The sequence below is a fragment of the Nicotiana sylvestris genome, chromosome 3 (genome assembly GCF_000393655.2).
Source record: "Nicotiana sylvestris chromosome 3, ASM39365v2, whole genome shotgun sequence".
Classification (NCBI taxonomy): domain Eukaryota; kingdom Viridiplantae; phylum Streptophyta; class Magnoliopsida; order Solanales; family Solanaceae; genus Nicotiana; species Nicotiana sylvestris.
In genome coordinates, this window is record NC_091059.1 from 39,509,162 (window position 1) to 39,516,627 (window position 7,466).

The following is a 7,466-nucleotide window of genomic DNA, read 5'->3' on the forward strand; positions in this document are numbered from 1 at the left end:
CTGATTGTTGAACTTGAAATGTATTCCCATGCTCTCCAGGTGGGCGCCTGACTGCTGAACTTGAATGGTATTCCCGTGCTCTCCTGGTAGGCGCCTGATTGCTGAACTTGAAATGTATTCCCATGCTCTCCAGGTGGGTGCCTGATTGCTGAACTTGAAATATATTTCCATGCTCTCCAGGTGGGTGCCTGACTGCTGAACCTGAGTTGCTTCTCTCTATTCTCCAAGTGGGTACCTGATTTCAATAAAAATAGACGAAACAAAGAAATTTTTTTTCCCCAGTTTGGTAGTTGGGCACATATGTGAGTGTTAAACTGAATCATATTACCAAATATTACTAAGAATTTGAAAGCTAGATCCCGTTATCTAGGAGGGTCCTGACAGCTCCTAATTAAATGACCGTTTTAAATCTAAATCATATCTCCTAAAGGTATTACCTTCGCTACATCTTGTTATCTAAGAGGGTCTTAAACTACTCCCCATTATCTAGGAGGGTCCTGACGACTCTTAATTAAATGACAATTTTAAATATAATTTATATCTTCTGAAGGTAAGAAAGTATTAAAGCTACATCCCATTATCCAGGAGGGTCCTGAAACTCCTAGCTGAATTATGTTTTCTAAAGGTATGACTTCCGCTAAATTTTGTTATCTAAGAAGGTCTTAAAACTACATCCCATTATCCCGGAGGGTCCTGCAAATCAAAAGTCAAGTTTTATCTTAAGAATGACTATTAATGGCTAAATTATATTACCCTACACCAGAACTTACGCTAAATTTTGTTATCCAATGGAAATTTTAAAGTTAGGTCCCATTATTCAGGAGGGTCCTGACAATTCTTAATTAAATCCTATCTCAAACTTGCAAACATTGAAACCAACTTATATTCCTTTGTGGTACATTTATGCTAGATTATGCTACTCATGATTGTTTTGAATTTTAAACTAGGTCCCATTTTCTAGGAGGATCCTGAAAATCAAAATCAAACCTGTCTGGTGCTTGCTTTTACCTATGGAGGGTTTCCCCGAACAATCGGAAACTTTCTGCCCCTATTTCAATCAAAAAAAATCTTGTCAGTTTAAAATGTGGTGGTTAGTTTGTGGCATTCTTGCTGAAAGTCTCCCCGCTGCCATGCTTTGTTTTGACTGGCTTCCCCGAACTGACTCTGAACCTCTTGACTGTCTGACTATCTTTCAGCCCACATGACCTCGGATGACCTGAGTGTTCTACACTCGAACCGCTGTTTTACACCTCTGACCCCTTTTACTGAACCTCTGCATCTCCCATGAAATTACTAAATCATTCCATCGATGGATCTTTTGATGGCATTTTATCCCACTTTACATCATGCTATCTTTGGTATATTCTGGCCACACTATGCTTTGCAATTTTTGAAGTTGGTAGTGAGCTTTGAAATCCTTTCTTATTTTGCTTGACCAAGACTAACATTGAAACATCTTAGAGAAATGAAACCCAAAAGAAATGAAATCCAATGACCTTGAGAGTTAAGGATAAAGAAAATCCAAAACTGGATGACTTGCTAAAAGGAAAAAGGAAAAAGACTTATCTGAGTGGAACAACTGGTACCAATGATCATGACATGCATTTCGGATTAATCGGCCCAATCTGTCCAACCAATCAACTTTCAGTTGCCATACGTTTTTGCCCCGGAGTTTCCATAACCCGACTTCTTCGCCAAAACCTTGACCTTGTTCGGCCTACGGTGCCCCTGAAGGGTTTTCACCAACAAGCCTCTCTCATTTGTTCATCTCTCAACTCACTTTCGCCTTACGGTGCCCGTGAGGATTTTTACCAATAAGACTCTCTCATTTTTGATATCTCTCAGCTCCCATCGTCTTATGGTGCCCGTGATGGTTTTCAGCAATAAGACTCTCATTTTCAACATTTTCCTTATTTGGACCAGAGTGTTTCCCCTGACATGATTCCTTTACTCGCTTGACTTGGCATCTCTCAAAGACTGATCGAAAGGTCTTTCTTTGGACCGTAACATGGGCTTTTGGATAGGGTTAGAAAGAAAGGGTATCAAAAGGCTCAAAACAATTCAAATGGGTTCAAGATTACAACTTTTGGAATCAGATTTCTTGCAGCAACCACAACTCCTGCCCCAGTTTCTTTGCTTGGGGACTTTTGGGATTTTATTTTGATAGGACCAAACCGTGAGGCTGCCTACGTATCCTTAAAAGGAATCAAGTCAAACGTAGTCCATGACAAAGACGTTGCTTTGCTGTTGTGATTTTCTCTTTCTTTTCTCTCTTTTTGCTTTCTTTTCTCTTCTTGTTGTTTTGTTATCTTCTTTTCTTCTTGTTTTTCTTTTCTCTTTTTTTCCTTTTTTCTCTTTTTTATATATTTTTTTTCTTTCTCTTTTTTCTTTTCTTCTTTTCATTCTTCTCTTTTCTCTCTTTTCCTTTATTTATCTTTCGCGCTTGCGTTTCTGATCTTTGCTACTGATTCCAAAGAGGGGTATGAAAGGAGGTAAATAAGGCTCAAGGGGATAACAAAGGACAAAGTGTTTCGATAGCAGAACAAAATGCCTTTGTCATTCCAATCTTCAAAACATGCCAAGTACAAACAAATATAATTTAAACAAAGAAATCATACATAATATCTCTTGACCGCATCGGAATTGATGGCCATTTCTACACATTTGCCTTCTATGTCTGTTAAATACAAAGCACCGTTGGACAACACTCTCGTCACGATGAACGGCCCCTACCAATTTGGGGCGAGCTTGCCTTTTGCTTCAGTTTGATAAGAAAGGATATGCTTCAATACTAACTGACCGATTTCAAAATTCCGTGGACGCACCTTCTTGTCATATGCTCTTGTCATTCTCTGTTGATACAACTGACCATGACAAACTGCTGCCAATCTCTTCTCATCAATTAAACTCAACTGTTCCAAGTGAGTTTTGACCCACTCATTGTCATCAATTTCGGCCTCAGCGACAATCCGAAAGGACGGGATTTCAACTTCCGCAGGTATCATCGCCTCAGTGCCATATACCAACAAATAAGGAGTTGCCCCTACTGAAGTACGAATAGTAGTGCGATAACCCAGCAATGCAAAAGGCAACTTTTCATGCCACTGTCTAGAACCCTCCTCCATTTTCCAAAGTATCTTCTTTATATTGTTGTTGGTTTCCTCGACTGCTCCATTCGCCTTGGGGCGATACAGGGTGGAATTGCGATGCGTGATCTTAAACTGTTGACATACCTCTTTTATCAAATGACTGTTGAGATTAGCACTATTATCTGTGATAACTACCTTTGGGATCCCAAACCAGCAAATGATATTTGAGTGCACAAAATTGACCACTGCTTTCTTGGTCACAGACTTGAAAGTTTTAGCTTCAACCCACTTGGTGAAATAATCAATGGCCACCAGAATAAACCTGTGCCCATTGGACGTTGTTGGCTCGATTGATCCAATGACATCCATGCCCCATACAACAAAAGGACATGGTGCTGACATTGTGTGCAATTCAAATGGTGAAGAATGAATCAAATCTCCATGCACTTGACATTGATGACATTTACGTGTGAAATTGATACAATCTCTCTCCATAGTGAGCCAATAATAACCTGCTCTGAGGATCTTCTTTGCAAATACGTACCCACTCATATGTGGTCCACAGACTCCAGAATATACTTCGGTCATGATAGCTGTGGCTTGTCTAGAATCTATGCATCTCAACAATCCAAGATTCAGAGTCCTTTTATACAAAACCCCTCTGCTGAAGAAAAATCCGCTCGCCAACCGCCGAATTGTTCTCTTTTGATCACCTGTGGCTTGTACCGGATACACCCCCATCCTAATATATTTCTTGATATCATGAAACCAAGGCTATCTATCAAGTTCTTCTTCTACCACATTACAGTAAGCATGCTGATCATGGACCTGAATATGCAACGGGTCAACATAAGCCTTATCTGGGTGATGTAACATTGACGCCAGAGTAGACAAAGCATCGACAACCTCATTATGGATCCTTGGAATATGCCTGAACTCTACTGATTGAAACCGCTGACAAAAATCATGTAGACATTGCCGGTACGGTATGAGTTTCAAATCTCGTGTTTCCTATTCCCCTTGAATCTGGTGCACCAGAAGGTCCGAGTCCCCCAAGACCAAAACTTCCTGGACACCCATGTGTGCAGCTAACCTCAAGCCCAAAATGCAAGCCTCGTATTCAGCCATGTTGTTAGTACAGTAGAAGCGAAGCGAAGCCATAACAGGGTAGTGATGTCCTATTTCAGAAATCAATACAGCTCTTATCCCAACGCCTTTCATGTTAGCAGCTCCATCAAAGAAAAGTTTCCAACCTGGCTCTCCAACATGTTCCAACTCATCAAGGTGCATTACCTCTTCATCAGGGAAGTAAGTCTTCAAAGGTTCATATTCTTCATCCACTGGGTTCTCAGCCAAATGGTCGGCCAATGCCTGGGCTTTATCGCAGTCTGGGTCACATAGACGATGTCAAATTCCGTGAGCAAAATCTGCCACTTTGCGAGCCTCCCTGTGGGCATAGGCTTCTGAAAAATATACTTTAATGGATCCAAATGAGAGATGAGGTAAGTAGTGTAAGATGACAAATAGTGTTTCAACTTCTGTGCTACCCAAGTTAGGGCACAACATGTCCGTTCCAAGTGAGTGTACTTAACCTCGTAAGATGTGAACTTCTTGCTGAGATAATAAATGGCATGCTCCTTCCTGCCGGTGATGTCATGCTGACCCAACACACAACCAAATGAATTGTCCAGGACCGTCAAATACAGAATCAAAGGTCTTCCTGGTTCTGGCGGCACCAATACGAGTAGGTTTGACAAGTACCCCTTTATCCTATCAAATGCTTCTTGACACTCATCTGTCCACTTGACCGCAACATCTTTCTTCAACAATTTGAAGATAGGCTCACAAGTTGTCGTAAGCTGAGCAATAAACCTGTTGATGTAATTCAACCTCCCTAATAGACTCATCACTTCAGTCTTGTTCCTTGGAGGTGGAAATTCTTGGATAGCTTTAATCTTTGACGGGTCCAATTCAATACCTCGGCGACTGACTATAAATCCCAACAATTTTCCAAATGGCATACCGAATGCACATTTTGCAGAATTGAGCTTAATATTGTACCTGCAAAGCCTTTGGAAGAACTTTCTCAAATCTCTGACGTGGTCAGACTGCTTTTTGGATTTTACGATCACATCATCCACATAAACCTCGATCTCCTTGTGTATCATGTCGTGGAATATGGTTGTCATTGCCCTCATGTAAGTTGCCCCAACATTTTTCAAACCGAAAGGCATGACCCTGTAGTAGTATGTTCCCCATGGCGTGATGAATGCTGTCTTCTCTGCATCTTCCTCATCCATTAGGATCTGATGATAGCCCGCATAGTAATCCACAAAGGACCCAATCTCATGTTTGGCGCAATTGTCAATCAGAATGTGGATATTTGGCAGTAGAAAGTTGTCCTTGGGGCTCGCCTTGTTGAGATCACGGTAATCAACACACACCCTAGTCTTGCCATCCTTCTTTGGCACAGGTACTACATTGGCTAACCAAGTGGGATACCGAGTGACCCGAATGACTTTTGCATCGAACTGCTTGGTGACCTCTTCTTTGATCCTCACACTCATATCAGTTTTAAATTTTCTCAGCTTATGCTTGACAGGAGGGAATGCCGGGTCAGTGGGCAATTTGTGAACTACCAAGTCAGTGTTTAAACCCGGCATGTCATGACCATGCAAAGACGTCCTTGTACACAAACAATGTTTTAATTATCTCCTCCCTAAGTTGAGGTTCAAGATGGACACTTATCTTAGTTTCTCTGATGTTATCTGGGTCCCCTAAATTGATTGCTTCTGTATCACTCAGGTTAGGCTTGGGTTTTTCTTCAAAATGGCTCAGTTCTTTACTAATCTCTTCAAAGGCCTCATCCTCATCATATTCCGATTCACCATCACACTCTATTTCTTGAATTACTATTTCAGAATTAGATTGGCTTTTAAGACTGGGCCGAAGATTCCTCATGCATGTCATGTTATTGAAACCAGTATAAAAAGAACTGTACAAGGTAAAGAAAACAAAAATAAACTGCCAGGATTGAGGAAAAAGGGAAATTGCATTTCATTGAAATTAAAAGATAACAAGGTTTATACATCCAAACGGACGGAACATAGAATCTGAATTACAACCCTGGAATAATCCAGATAAACTGAAAGAAAATCAAAGAAAACTACCAAAAATCCTTCCTGGTGGGGAGAGGAGTAGCTTCCCAATTGTTAATCTTTGCACTGGGCCCAACAAATTGCACATTCGCCTTGCTGGAACCCTCTTTAGCTTCTACCATGTTCACCTCGTCGAATAACTTCTCAAACCTTTCGGGCAACTCCTTATCGGGACCAACACAGAACTGGGAACTATTGTTACTGGGCATTTCTTGGTGCCAGGCCTGACAAATGATCTGGAGAGCCGTGGGATGGGCTTTGGGAGGACCCATGTTACACCCCAAGTTTTCATACGTGAGAGTACGTCGTAAGTCATTGATGTAAGATCGGAAATGAGATTATATTTGGAAGAAAATAAAGTAAGTTAATCATGTTACCTTGAGTTTACAAATATTTAAGATCATGAATAATGAGTACCAAGAGGGTTGGAAATCTTAGAAGCTAAACCAATTGAAGAAAATAAGTTTCGTCAAAAGTCGACAAGTTTGGAATGTTATAACATGTACTTTGGGGTAAGACTAGGGTTCTTAACATGATAAAGAGGTTATTCTATGAGTTATTTTAGTCGTATGATAATCATTTTCTACATTTTGAAGGCAAGCAAGTTGTGGAACAAGAGTTGGCAATGGTCATCACAAGTTACATTCATAAATTTGCTGAAATATTGGTCAAATGTATTTGAGAATTTCTCCAAATATACTTGAAATAATGGGGTGTTCTACCTACCAAATTGAAGATCTACGAGTCTAGTTTTTAACGCATTAAACCGTTTGTCAATACGACATCGTAGTAGAGAGATATTCAAGTTTTCGCGAGACCGCGCAAGCAGCTCCCAACGGGACCCACTTAGGCGGTTGTTGACCTACTTCAATTTATAAACGATTTGGACGCCTATTTTTGCTTATTTTTCAACTAATATTCGTATCCAAACTTCTCCTAACCCTCCTAAACATATACCACAAGGGTTTGAAGTGATTCCAAAGTGATTACACCATATTTCAACATCAAAACTTAGTTCTAGTGAAGAACAACACCTCTTTGAGGTTGTGTTGTCATTGAGGATTGTTGTGGGCTGTATTTGGATGAAATTCCAAGTTGTTGCTGCTGTATAAGGTGAGTATAACAACCTACTAATTGTGCTTAATCTTTCTTATATGTTGGTTAAGTTGTTAGGATGATAAACTACAAGATAATACTTGGATTAGCTTAAGTCACTTCT